The following is a 15008-nucleotide window of genomic DNA, read 5'->3' as shown; positions in this document are numbered from 1 at the left end:
AATAGAGTGTATGGAAATGAAACTGAATGGAATGGAATGGAGTGGGAGCAGTGGAGTGCAGTGGAGTGGAAGGAATGGAATGGAATGGAATGCAATGGAATGCAATTGTTAAATGAAATGTGAGCTGAGATTGTGCCACTGCACTCCAGCCTGAGTTAAAGATTGAGATCCTATCAAAAGAATTTAATGTAGTGGAATGGTGAGGAAAGGAATGGAACAGAATGGAACGGAGGGGAGTGGAGTGGAGTGCAGTTGAGTAGAGTGGAGTGGAGTGTAGTTGAGTAGAGTGGAGTGGAGTGGATTGGAATGGAGTGGAATGGTATGGAAAGGAATGGAATGGAATTTAATGGAATGGAATGGTGATACTGTCGAAAGAAAGGAAACAAATAAATTTCGATACTGTCGAAAGAAAGGAATGGAATGGAATGTAGTGGAATGGATTGGAATGGAATGGAGTTTAGTGGAGTGGGTTGGATTGCAGTGGAAAAGAGTGGAATGGAATGGGATGGCATGGAATGGAGTGGAGTGGAGTGGTGTAGAAAGAGACGGGGTGGAGTGGAATGGAGTGGAGTGGAATGGAGTAGAATAGAATGGGATGGAATTGAATGGAATGGGGTGGATTGGAGTGTAGTGGCGTAGAATGTGGTAGAATGAAATGGGATGGGATGGGATGGAGAGGACTGGATTGGAGTGGAATGGAGTGCAATGGAATGGAATTGATTGGAATGGAAAGGAATTGAATGGAGGGGAATAGTGAAATAAAATGTGAGCTAATATTGTGCCACTGCAATCCAGCCTGGGTGACACAGTGAGCATATTTCAAAAGAAAGGAATGGAATAGAATGTTGTGGAGTGGAATGCAATGGAATGGAACGGAATGGAATAGAATGGACTGGAGTGGAGTGAACTAGAGTGGTATGGAGTGGAATGGAGGAGAGTGGAGGGGAATGTAGTGGAGTGGAGTGGAATTGAATGGTATGGAATGGAATGGAGTGGAGTGGATGGGAGCGGAGTAGAGTTCAATGGAGTGGAATGGAATGATGTTTAGTAGAGTGGAATGGAGTTTAGTGGAGTGCAGTGGAGTGGAGTGGAGTTGTATGGAATAGAATAAAATGGAATGGAATGGAATGGTGAAATGATATGTGAGATGAGACTGTGCCACAGTAGTCAAGCCCTGGTGACAGAGTGAGATCCTGTGGAAAGAAAGGACTGGAATAGAGGGTAGTGGAATGGAATAGAATGGAATGGAGAGGAGTGGATTGTAGTGGAGGGGTGAGTAATGGACTGGAATGTAAGGGGATGGAATGGAGTGGAGTGGAGTGGACTGGAATGGAGTGCTGTCTGACAGAAAGGGATGGAATGGAATGGATTGGAGTGGATGGAGTGAGGTAGAGTGGAAAGGAGAGGAGTGGAATGGATTCGATTGGAGTGGAGTGGAGTTGAGTGGAATGAAATGGAATGGAGTAGAATGGTGAAATAAATGTGAGCTGAGATTATGCCACCGCACTCCAGCCTGGCTGACAGAGTGAGATCATGTCGAAAGAAAGGAATGGAATGGAATACAGTGGAATGGAAAGCAATGGAATGGAGTGAAGTGGACTGCAAAGGAGTGGAGTGGAAAGGAATTCAGTGGAATGGAATGGGAAGGAATGGAGTGGAGTGGAGTGGAGTCGAGAGCAGTGGAGTGGAACGGAGTGAAATGGAATGGGATGGAGTGGAGTGGAGTGGAGTGGAATGGAAGGGAATGGAGTGGAATAGTGAAACGTAATGTGAGCTGAGATTGTGCCACTGAACTCCAGACAGGATTACAGAGAGAGATCCTGTCGAAAGAATGGAATGGAGTGGAATGGAATGCAGTGGAATGGAGTGGACTGGAATGGAGTGTAGTGGTGTAGTGGAGTGGTGTGGTTTGGAGTGGAATGGAATGGGATGGAATGGGATGGAGTGGAGTCGAGTGGAGTGGGGTGCAGTAGAGTGGAATGGAATGGAATGGAGTGGAATAGGATGGGATGGTGAAATAAAAGTTGAGCTGACATTGTGCCACTGCACTCCAGCTCGGAGACAGAGTGAGATCCTGTCGAAAGAAAGGAAAGGAATGGAGTGGAGTGGAGTGGAATGGAGTGGAGTGGAGTGGAGTGGAGTGGAGTGGAGTGGAGTGGAATGGAGTGGAATGTAGTGGAAGGAATGGAATACAATAGAATGTAGTGTAGTAGAATGGAGTTTAGAGGAGTGGAATGCAATGGAATAGAATGGAATGGATTGTAATAGTGAAATAAAATGTGAACTGTGATTGTGCCACTGAACTCCAGCCTTGGTGACAGAGTGGGATCCTGTCGAAAGAAAGGAATGGAATGCAATAGAGAAGAAAGGAATGGAGAGGAGTGGAGTGGAGTGGAGTGGACTGTAGTGGAATAAAATTGGATAGACTGGCATGGGAGGGAGTGGTGTGGAATGGAGTGGAGAGGAGTGCAGTAAAGTGGAAGATAGAGAAATGGCATGGAATGGAGTGGAATGGAATTGGATGGAATAGGATTGTGTGGACTGGAGTGGGGTGGTGTGGAGAGGAGTGAAGTAGAATAGAGTGGAATGGAATGGAACAGAACGGAACAGAACGGAACAGAATGGAATGGAATGGAATGGAAAGGTGAAATGAAATATGAGCTGAAATTGTACCACTGCAGTACACCCTGTGTTTCAGAGTGAGATCCAGACGAAAGAAAAGAATGGAATGGAATGGAATGGAGTGGAGTGGAGTGCAGAGAAGTGGAGTGTTGTGGAGTGGAGTGGAAAGGAGTGGAGTGGAATTGAGTGTACTGGAATGGGATGGAATGGAATGGAGTATAGTGTAGTGGAGTGGAATGGAGTGCACTGGAATGGAATGGAAAGGAATGGAATGGAATGGAATGGAATGGAATGGAATGGAATGGTGAAATGAAATGTTAGGTGAGTTTGTGCCACTGAGCTCCAGCTTTGGTGAGTGAGATTCTGTCGAAAGAAAGGAATGGAATGGAATGAAGTGGAATGGAATGGAATGAAATGTATTGGAGTAGAATGGCAAGGAATGGAGAGGAGTATAGTGGATTGGAGTGGAGTGGGTTGGAATGGAATGGAATGGAATGGAATGGAATGATCAAATGAAATGTGAGCTGAGATTTTGCCACTGGACTCCAGCCAGGGTGACAGAGTGAGATCCAGTCAAAAGAAAGGAATGAAACGGAATGGAATGGAATGGAGTGGTTTGGAGGGGAGTGCAGTGGAGTGGAGGGTAATGGAGTGAAATGTAATGGTTTGGAGTACAGGGGAGTGCAGTGGAGTGAAGAAGAATGGGATGGAGTGGAATGGAATGGGTGGAATTGAGTAGAGTGGATCGGAGTTGGAGGTATTGGAGTGGAGTGGTGAGTAATGGCGTGGAGTCGAATAGAGAGGAAAGGAATGGGGTGGAGGCGACTGGAATGGAGTGAAGGGGAGTGGAATGGAATGCAATGCAATGGAATAGAATGGAATGGAATGGAATGGAATGGAATGGAATGGAATGGAATGGAATGGAATGGAATGGTATGGAAAGGTATGGTGAAATGAAATGTGAGCTGAGATTGTACCACTGCACTGCAGCCTATGTGCCACAGTGAGATACTGTGGAAAATAGGGAAAGGAATGGAATGGAGTGGAACGGAATGGAATAGAATGCAATGGAGTGGAGTGGAGGGGACTGCAGTGGAGTGGAGTGGAATGGAGTGGATTGGAATGGATTGGGATGGAACAGAGTGTTGTGGAGTGGAGTGGAGTTGAATGGAGTGGAATGTAGTAGGATGCAAAGCAATGGCGTGCAGTGGATGGAGTGGAGTGGAATGGAATGCAATGGAACTGAATGGAATGTAGTGGAGTGGAGTGGAGTGGATTGCAATGGAACGGAATAGAATGGAATGCAATGGAATGTAATGGTGAAATGAAATGTGAGCTGAGATTGTGCCACTGCACTACAGCCAGGTTGACAGAGTGAGATCCTGTCAAAAGAATGTAATGGAGTGGAATGGTGTGGAAAGGAATGGAATGGAATGGAATGGAACAGAATGGAATGGAACGGAACGGAACGGAACAGAATGGAATGGAGTTGGGTGGAGTCAAGGGGAGAGTAGCGGAATAAAGTCTAATGGAATCATATGGAATGTTATAGAGAGGAGTGGTGTAGAGTGGAATGGAGTTGAAAGGATTGGGATTGAATGGAATGGAATGAAGTGGAGTGGAGAGCAGTGGAGTGGAATGGAGTGGAATGGAATGGGGTGGATTGCAATGGAGTGGAGCGGTGAGGAGTGGAATGGAATAGAATGGAGCAAAGTGGAGTGGAGAGGTGTGGAATGGAGTCAGATGGAATGGAATGGAATGGAATGGTGAAATGAAATATGAGTTCAGATTATGCCACTGCACTCCAGCCTGTGTGATAGAGAGAGAACCTATAGAAAGACGAATGGAATGGAATTTAGTGGAATGGAATGGAGTGGATTGGAATGAAATGGAATGGAATGGAGTGTAGTGGAGTTGACATTACTGGATAGGAGTTGACTGGAGGGGATTGGAGTGTAGTGGAGTGTAGTGGACTGGAGTGGAGTGGAGAGGATTGGAATGGAATGGAATAGAATGGAATGGAGTGGAATGGAATGGAATGGAATGGAATGTTGTGGAGTGAAGTCAACAGGAGTGGAGTGGAATGGAGTGGAATGGATTGGGATGGAATGGAATGGAGCGTAGGGGAGTGGACTGTAGTGGCTCAGAATGGAGTGGGATGAAATGGAGTGGAGTGGAGTGGAGTGGAGTGGAATGGAGTCAAGTGGAATGGAATGGAATGTTATGAAGTGGAGTGGACAGGAGTAGAGTGGAATGTAATGGAATGGATTGGGAGTGAATGGAATGCAAGGGAGTGAAGTGGAGTGGAGTGCAGTGTACTGAAATGGAGTGGAATGGAATGGGTTTCATTGCCATGGAGTGCAGAGGAGAGGAGTGGAGTGGAATAGAATGGAGTGGAGTGGAGTGGAGAGGTGTGGAATGGACTGGGATAGAATGGAATGGTGAAATGAATTGTGAGTTGAGATTGTGCCACTGCACTCCAGCTTGAATGACAGGGAGAGAACCTATCAAAAGAGAGGAATGGAATGGAATGGAGTGCAATGGAATGGAGTGGAATGGAAAGAATTGGAAAGGCATGTAGTGGAGTGGAGTGGAGTGGACATGAGTAGAATGGAGTGGAGTGGAATACCGTGGAGTGGAGTGGAATGGAATGGAATGAAATAAAATGGAATGGAATGGAATGGAATTGGGAAATGAAATGTGAGCTGAGATTGTGCCCCTGCATGCCAAACTGAGTGACAGAGTGAGATCCTTTCGAGAGGAAGGAGTGGAATGGAAAGGTGTGGAGTGGAATGTAATGGAATGGAGTGGAATGGAAGGCAATGAAACGGAATGGAGAGGGGTGGAGAGGAGTAGAGTGGAAAGGAGTGGAATGGAATGGGATGGAATGGAAACGAGTGGAATGAGGTGGGGTGGAGTGGTGTAAAAAGGAATGGGGTGGAGTGGAATGCAGTGGAGTGAAGTGGAGTGGAATGCAGTGGAGTGGAATGGACTGGAATGGAAAGGGACGGAATTGAATGGCATGGTGTGAGGTGGAGTGGAGTGGAGTGGACTGCAGTGGAATGGAGAGGAGCGGAGTGGATTGCAGTGGAATAGAGTGGAGAGGAGTGGTGTGGAATGCAGTGTAATGGAATGGGATAGAGTGGAATTTAGTGGAGTGGAGTGGAGTGCAGTGGAGTGGGGTGGAGTTGAGTGGAAAATTGTGGAACGGAACGGGATGTAATGGAATGGAATGGGGATTAGTGGAGTGGAGTGGAATGGAATGGAATCGAATGGAATGCAATGGAATGGAGTGGAGTGCAGTGGAATGGAGTGGAGTGGAGTGGTGTGGAATGCAGTGTAATGGAATGGGATGGAGTGGAATTCAGCGTAGTGGAGTGGAGTGGAGTGGAACGGAGGGGAGTCAAATGGGAGGGAATGGAATGGAATGGAATGGAGTAGAGTGGAGTGGAGTGGATTGCAATGCAATGGAATGGAGTGGAATGCAATGGGATGGAATGGAATGGAGTGTAGGGGAGTGCAGTGCAGTGGAGTCAAATGGAGTGGAATGAAATGGAGTACAGTGCAGTGGAGAGGAGTTGAGTGGAGTCTAATGGAATGGAATGGAATTGAATGGTGAAATGAAATCTGAGATGAGATACTGCCACTGCACTGCAGCCTGGGTGACAGAGATCCTGTTGAAAGATAGGAATGGAATGGAATGGAGTGGAATGGGATGGATTGGAGTGGAGTGGAGTGGAATGGACTGAATGGGGATGGGCTGGAATGGAATGGAGTGGAGAGTCCTGTAGTGGAATGGAATGGAATGGAATGGACAGGAATGGAATGGAATGGAATGGATAGGAATGGAATGGAATGGAATAGAATGGGATGGAATAGAGTGGAGTGGAGTGGAGAGGAGTGGAGTGGAATGGAGTGGAATGGAGTGGAAAGCAATGGGATGGAATAGAATGGAGTGGAGTTGAGTGGGGTGGAATGGAGAGTAGAGGAGTGGACTGGAATGGAGTAGAATGGAATGGGATGGAATCGAAAGGACTGGAGTGGATTGGAGTGGAATGCAAAGGACAGGATTGGACTGGAGTGGATTGGAATGGATTGGAACGGAATGGAATGGAATGGAATAAAATGGTGAAATGAAATGTGAGCTGACATTGTACCACTGCACTCCAACCTGTGTGATAGAGTGAGATCCTGCCAAAAGAAAGGAATGGAATGGAATGGAGTGGAATGATATGGAATGGAATGGAATGGAGTGTTTTGGAGTTTAATGGAGAGGAGTGTAGTGCAGTGGAATGGACTGGAGTGGAATGGAGTGTAATGGAATTGGATGGAATGGAAAGTTATGGAGTGGAGTGTAGGGGAGGTGAGTGGAGTGGCATGGAATGGAGTGAATGGAATGGTGAAGGAATGGAATGGAATGGAGTGGAGTGGAGTGGAATGGAGTGGAATGGAATGGGATGGAATGTTATGGAGAAGAGTGGAGTTGAGTGGAGTAGAGTGTAATGGAGTGAAATGGATTGGGATAGAATAGGAAGGAATGGAATGGAGTGGCTTGCAGTGGAATGGAATGGAGTGTACTGGAATGGCCTGGATTGCAATGGAGTGGAGCGCAGAGGTTTGGAGTGGAATAGAATGCAACGGAGTGGAGTGGAGAGGTGGGGAATGGAGTGGTATAGAATAGAATGGAATGGAATGGCATGGAATGGAATAGAATGGAATGGAATGGTGAAATGAAATGTGAGTTGAAATTGATCCACTGCATTCCAGCCTGGGTGACAGAGAGAGAACCTTTTGAAAGAGAGGAATGGAATGGAATGGAATGGAATGGAATGGAATGGAATGGAATGGAATGGAATGGAGGGGTATGGAATGAAGTAGAATGGAATGCAATGGAATGGAATGGAGTGGACTAGAGTAGAGTGGACATGAGTTGAATGGAGTATAGAGGAGAGGAGTGGAGTTGAGTGGAGTGGAGTGGACTGGAGTGGAGTGGAGAGGAATGGAATGGAATGGAATGGAATGGAATGGAATGGAATGGAATGGAATGGAATGGTGATACTGTCGAAAGAAAGAAAGTAAAGAAATTTCAATACCGTCAAGAAAAAGGAATGCAAAGGAATGGAGTTGAATGGAATGGAGTTTAGTGGAGTGACGTGGAGTGGATTTAAGTGGAGATTAGTGTAGTAAATTGGAGTAGAAAGGAGTGGAATGTCATAGGATGGAATGGAATGGAGTGGAGTGGAGTGGAGTGGAGTAGAAAGGAATGGGATGGAGTGGAAGGGAGTGGAGTGGAGTGGAGTGGAATGGAATGGAACGGAGTGGAATGGAGTTGAATGCAATGGGATGGAATGGGTTGGAATGGAAAGGAAAGGTGACGATTGGAGTCAAGTGGAGTGGAGTGGAATGGAGTGGAATGGAATGGGATGGAATGGAATGGAGGGTAGGGGAGTGGACTGGATTGGAGTGGAATGGAGTGGAACGAAATGGAGTAGAGTGGATTGTAGTGGAGTGGAGTCTAAAGGAATGGAAAGGAATGAAGTGGTGAAATGAAATGTGAGCTGAGATACTGCCACTGCACTGTAGCTTGGGTGACAGGGTGAGATTCTGTCGAAAGATAGGAATGGAATTGAATGGAGTGTAATGGGATGGATTGGAGTGGAGTGGAGAAGTGTGGAATAGAAAGTAATGGGATGGGATGGAATGGAATGGAGTGGAGTGCAGTGGAGTGGAGTGGAATATATTGGAATGGAATGGAGTGGAGTGGAGTGGGGTGGAGAGTAGTGGTGTGGAATGGGGTGGAATGGAGTGGAAAGGAATGGGGTGGAATGGAGTGGAAAGGAATGGGGTGGAATGGAGTGGAAAGGAATGGGATGGAATGGAATGTAGTGGAGTGGAGTGTGGTGAAGTAGAGTAGGAGAAGAGGAGGGGCCTAGAATGGAGTGGAATGGAATGGGATGGAATGGAGCAGAGTGGAGTGCATTGGAGTGGAATGTAGTGGAATGGAGCAGAGTGGAGTGCATTGGAGTGGAATGGAGTGGATTGGAGTAAAGTGGAATGGAATGGAAAGGAATGGAATGGAAGGCTGGAATGGAATGGAATGGAATGGAATGGAATGGAACGGAATGGAACGAAATGGAATGGAATGGAATGGAATGGAATGGAATGGAATGGAACGGAATGGAACGAAATGGAATGGAATGGAATGGAATGGAATGGAATGGAACGGAATGGAACGAAATGGAACGGAATGGAATGGAATGGAATGGAATGGAATGGAATGGAATGGAATGGAATGGAATGGAATGGAATTGGGAAAAGAAATGTGAGCTGAGATTGTGCCCTTGCACTCCAACCTGAGTGACAGAGTGAGATCCTTTCTAGAGGAGGGAGTGGAATGGAATGGTGTGGAGTGGAATGTAATGGAGTGGAGTGGAATTGAAGGCAATGAAACGGAATAGAGTGGGGTGGAGAGGAGTAGAGTGGAACGGAATGGAATGGAATGGAAACGAGTGGAGGGAGGTGGAGTGGAGTGGTGTAAAAAAGGAATGGGTTGGAGTGGAATGCAGTGGAGTGGAGTGGAGTGGGATGCAGTGGAGTGGAATGGACTAATGGAGAGGGATGGAATTGAAAGGAATGGTGTGGGGTGGAGTGGAGTGGAGTGCAGTGGAATGGAGAGGAGTGGAGTGGATTGCAGTGGAATAGAGTAGAGAGGAGTGGTGTTGAATGAAGTGTAATGGAATGGGATAGAGTGGAATTTAGTGGAGTGGAGTGGAGTGGGGTGGAGTTGAGTGGAAAATTGTGGAATGAAATGGGATGTAATGGAATGGAATGGGGATTAGTGGAGTGGAGTGGAATGGAATGGAGTGAAGTGCAGTGGAATGGAGTGGAGTGGTGTGGAATGCAGTGTAATGGAATGGGATGGAGTGGAATTCAGTGTAGTGTAGTGGAGTGGAATGGAGGGGACTCCAATGGGAGGGAATGGAATGGAATGGAATGGAATGGAATGGAATGGAATGGAATGGAATGGAATGGAGTGGAGTGGAGTGGATTGCAATGCAATGGAATGGAGTGGAATGGAATGGGATGGAATGGAATGGAGTGTAGGGGAGTGCAGTGAAGTGGAGTCAAATGGAGTGGAATGAAATGGAGTATAGTGCAGTGGAGAGGAGTTGAGTGGAGTCTAATAGAATGGAATGGAATTGAATGGTGAAATGAAATCTGAGCTGAGATACTGCCACTGCACTGCAGCCTGGGTGACAGAGATCCTGTCGAAAGATAGGAATGGAATGGAATGGAGTGGAATGGGATGGATTGGAGTGGAGTGGAGTGGAATGGACTGAACGGGGTTGGGATGGAATGGAATGGAGTGGAGAGCCCTGTAGTGGAATGGAATGGAATCGATAGGAATGGAATGGAATAGAGTGGAGTGGAGTGGAGTGGAATGGAGTGGAAAGCAATGGGATGGAATGGAATGGAGTGGAGTTGAGTGGGGTGGAGTGGAGAGTAGAGGAGTGGACTGGAATGGAGTAGGAGGGAATGGGATGGAATTGAATGGAGTGGAGTGGAGTGGATTGGAGTGGAATGCAATGGACAGGTTTGGACTGGAGTGGATTGGAATGGACTGGAATGGAATGGAATAGAATGGAATAGAATGGAATAAAATGGTGAAGTGAAATGTGAGCTGACATTGTACCACTGCACTCCAGCCTGTGTGACAGAGTGAGATCCTGTCGAAAGAAAGGAATGGAATGGAATGGAGTGGAATGATATGGAATGGAGTGGAATGATATGGAATGGAATGGAATGGAGTGTTTTGGAGTTTAATGGAGAGTAGTGTAGTGCAGTGGAATGGACTGGAGTGGAATGAAGTGTAATGGAATTGGATGGAATGGAACATTATAGAGTGGAGTGTAGGGGAGGTGAGAGGAGTGGCATGGAATGGAGTGGAATGGAATGGTGAAGGAATGGAATGGAGAGGAGTGGAGTGGAGTGGAATGGAGTGGAGTGGAATGGAGTGGAATGGAATGGGATGGAATGACATGGAGCAGAGTGGAGTTGAGTGGAGTAGAGTGGAATGGAGGGAAATGGATTTGGACTGAATAGGAAGGAATGGAGTGGAGTGGCTTGAAGTGGAATAGAATGGAGTGTACTGGAATGGCCTGGATTGCAATGGAGTGGAGCACAGAGGTTTGGAGTGTAATAGAATGCAACGGAGTGGAGTGGAGAGGTGGGGAATGGAGTGGTATAGAATGAAATGGAATGGAATGGAGTGACATAGAGTGAAGTGAAGTGGAGTGAACTGGTGTGGAGAGGGGTGGTGTGGAGTAGAACAGAGTGGATGGTAATAGGATGTAATGAAAGGGAATGGAGAGGAGTGGAGAGGAGTGGAATTTAATGGAATGGAATGGAATGGAATGGAGTGGAGTGTAGTAGAATGGAGAGGAGTGGAGTGGAGTGGTGTAGAATGCAGTGTAATGGAATGGGATGGAGTGGAATTTACTGAGTGGAGTGGAGTGGAGTGGAATGGAGTGGAATCAAATGAGATGTAATGGCATGCAATGGAATGGAACGGAATGGAATGGAACGGAATGGAATGGAATGGAATGGAATGGAATGGAGAGGAATGGAGTGGAACAGAGTGGACTGGAATGCAATGGAATGGAGTGCAATGGAATGGGATGGAGTGGGATGGAGTGGAGTGGAGTGGACTGGGGTGAAGTGGAGTAGAGAAGAGAGGAGTGGAATGGAATGTAGTCGAATGGAATGGGATGGAATGGAATGGATTGCAGTGGAGAAGATTGGAGTGGAATCTAGTGGAATGCAGTGGACTGCAGTGGAGTGGAATGGAATGGAATGGAATGGAGTGGAATGCAATGCAATGGAATAAAATTGTGAAACGAAATGTGAGCTCAGATTGTGTCACTGCACTCCAGCCAGGGTGACAGAGTGAGATCCTGTGGAAAGAAAGGTTTGGAATGGGATGGATTGGAATGGTATGAAATGGAATGGAATGGAGTGAATTGGAGGGGAGTGGAGAGGAGTGTGGTGGACTGGAATGGACTGGAGTGGAATGGAGTACAATGGAATGGGATGGAATGGTACATTATGGAGTGGATTGCAGTGGAGTTTAGGGGAGTGGCATGGAATGGAGTGAAATGGAATGGGATGGAATGGAATAGAATGGAGTGTAGTGGATTGGAGTGGAGAGGAGTGGAGTGGAATAGAGTAGAGTGGAATGGAGTGGAATGGAAGGGGACGGAATGGAATGGAATAGTGTGGGGAGGAGTGGAGGGGAGTAGAGTGGAATGGGGTAGAATGAAATGTGATGGAATTGCATGGAGAGGAGTGGAGTGGAGTGGAATGCAATGCAGTGAAATAATGGAATGGAATGGAATGGAATGGAATGGAATGGAATGGAATGGAATGGAATGGAATGGAATGGAATGGTGAAATAAAATGTGATCTGCGGTTGGGCCACTGCAATCCAGCCAGGGTGACCGAGTGAGAACTTGTCAAAAGAAAGAAATGGAATAGAATTTTGTGGAACGGAATGGAATGGAATGGAATGGTGAAATAAAATGTGATCTGCGGTTGGGCCACTGCAATCCAGCCAGGGTGACCGAGTGAGAACTTGTCAAAAGAAAGAAATGGAATAGAATTTTGTGGAACGGAATGGAATGGAATGGAATGGTGAAATAAAATGTGATCTGAGGTTGGGCCACTGCAATCCAGCCAGGGTGACCGAGTGAGAACTTGTCAAAAGAAAGAAATGGAATAGAATTTTGTGGAACGGAATGGAATGGAATGGAATGGTGAAATAAAATGTGATCTGAGGTTGGGCTACTGCAATCCAGCCAGGGTGACTGAGTGAGAACTTGTCAAAATAAAGAAATGGAATAGAATTTTGTGGAATGGAATGGCATAGAGTAGAGTGGAGTGGAGTGCAGTGAATTGGAGTGCAGTGAGGTGGAGTGTAGTGGAATAGAGTGGAATGGAATGGGAAGAAATGGAATGAAAAGGAGAGGAGTGCAGCGGAGTGGAATGGAATGGAATGGCATGGAATAAAATGGAATGGAATGGATTGGAATGGAATGGAATGGAATGGAGTGTCATGGAGAGGAATGGAGTGGAGTGGTGTGGAATGCAGTGTAATGCAATGGGATGTAGAGGAATTTAGTGGAGTGGAGTGGAGTGGAATGGAGTGGGATGGGATGGAATGGAATGGAATGGAATGGAATGGAATGGAATGGAATGCCGTGGAGAGGATTGGAGTGGAGTGGTGTGGAATGCAGTGTAATGCAATGGGATGGAGAAGAATTTAGTGGAGTGGAGTGGAGTGGAATGGAGTGAAATCGAATGGGATGGAATGGAATGGAATGGAATGGGATGGAATGGGATGGAATGGAAGGAATGGGATGGAATGGAATGGAATGGGATGGAATGGAATGGGATGGGATGGGATGGGATGGAATGGAATGGGATGGGATGGGATGGAATGGAATGGAGTGAATTTGAGTGGAGTGAAATGCAATGGAATAGAGTGGAATGGAATGGGATGGAATGGAATGCCATGTAGTGGAGTGGAGTGGATTGGAGTGGAATGAAGTGGAAGGAAATGGAGTAGACTGCAGTGGAATGGAGAGGAATCTAATGGAATGGAATGGAATGGAATGGAATGGAATGGAATGGAATGGAATGGAATGGAATGGAATTGTGAAATAAAATGTGAGCTGAGATACTGCAACTACACTTTAGCCTGGGTGACAGTGTGAGATCCTATGATAAGGTAGGAATGGAATGGAATGGAATGGAGCAGAATGGGATGGATTGAGGTGGAGTGGAGTGGAATGGAATGGACTGGAATGGGGTTGGATGGAATGGAGTGGAGTGCAGTGTACTGCAGTGGAATGGAATGGAAAAGAATGGAGTTGCGTGGAGTGGAGAGGTGTGGAGTGGAATGGAGTTGAATGGAGTGGAATGAATGGGATGGAATGGAATGGAGTGGAGTGGAGTAGAGGGGAGTGCAGTAGAGAGGAGAGGAGTGGACTGGAATGGAGAGGAATGGAATCAGATGGAAAGGAACTGAGTGGAGTGGAGTGGATTCGAGTGGAATGTAATGGAATGGAGAGGACTGGAGTGGAGTGGAATGGAATGGAATGGCATGCAATTCAATGGAATAAAATGGTGAAATGAAATGTGAGTTGAGATTCTGCCACTGCACTCCAGCCTGGAATGGAGTGGAGTGGACATGATAGGAATGGGTTGGAATGGAGTGGAGTGGAGTGGAGTGGACAGGAGTGGAGAGGAAGGGAATGGAATGGAAGGGAATTGAATGCAATGGAATGGAATTTATGCAATGGAATGGAACGGTGATACTCTAGAAAGAAAGGACAGAAAGAAGTTTTGATACTGTCAAAAGAAAGGAAAGGAATGGAATGGAATGGAGTGGAATGGAATGGAGTTCACTAGAATGGCTTGCAGTGGAGAGGAGTTTAGTGGATTGGAGTGGAAAGGAGTGGAATGGAATGGGATGGAGTGCAGTGGAGTGGAGTGGAGTGGATTGTTGTGGAGTATATAGGAATGCGGTGGAGTGGAGTGTAGTGGAATGGAGTAGAGCGAAATAGAGTGCAATGGAATGGGACGCAAAGGAATGGAATGTTGTGGGGTTGAGTGGAGTGGAGTGGAGTGGAATGGGGTAGAATGAAATGGGATGAAAGGGGATGGAGAGGAGTGGAGTGGAGTGGAATGGAGTGGACTGGAATGGTGAAACAAAATGTGAGCTGAGATGGTGCCACTGCAATTCAGCCTGGGTTACAGAGTGAGAACTTCTCAAAAAAAAGGAATGGAATGGAATGGTGTGGAATTGAATGGAATGGAATGGAATAGAATGGAGTGGCATAGAGTGGAGTGGAGTGGAGTGAGGTGGAATGGAGTGGGTTGGAGTGGAGTGGAATAGAGAGGAATGGATTGGGATGTAATGGAATGGAATGGAGCGGAGTGGAGTGGAATGGAATGGAAAGGAAAGGAGTGGAGTGCAGTGGAATGGAGTGGAGTGGAGTGGAGGAGAGTGTTGTGGAACGCAGTGTGATGGAATGGGATGGAGTGGCATTTAGTGGAGGGGAGCGGAGTGGAGGGGAATGGAGTGGAATTGAAAAGGATTGAATGGAAAGGAATGGAATGTAACGAGTGGAGTGGAGTACAATGGAATGGAGTGGAATGAATGGGATGGAATGGAATGGAGTGTAGGGGAGTGGAGTGGAGTGAAGTGGAAAGGAGTGGAATGAAATGGCATAGAGTGCAGAGGAGTGGAGTCTAATGGAATGGAACAGTGAAGTGAAATGTGAGCTGAGATACTGCCACTGCACTGCAGCCTGAATGGAAGAGTG

Source organism: Symphalangus syndactylus, chromosome 8 (assembly GCF_028878055.3).
Source record: "Symphalangus syndactylus isolate Jambi chromosome 8, NHGRI_mSymSyn1-v2.1_pri, whole genome shotgun sequence".
Classification (NCBI taxonomy): Eukaryota; Metazoa; Chordata; class Mammalia; order Primates; family Hylobatidae; genus Symphalangus; species Symphalangus syndactylus.
The sequence above is the reverse complement of the archived record's forward strand: the minus strand, read 5'-3'. Positions refer to the sequence as shown.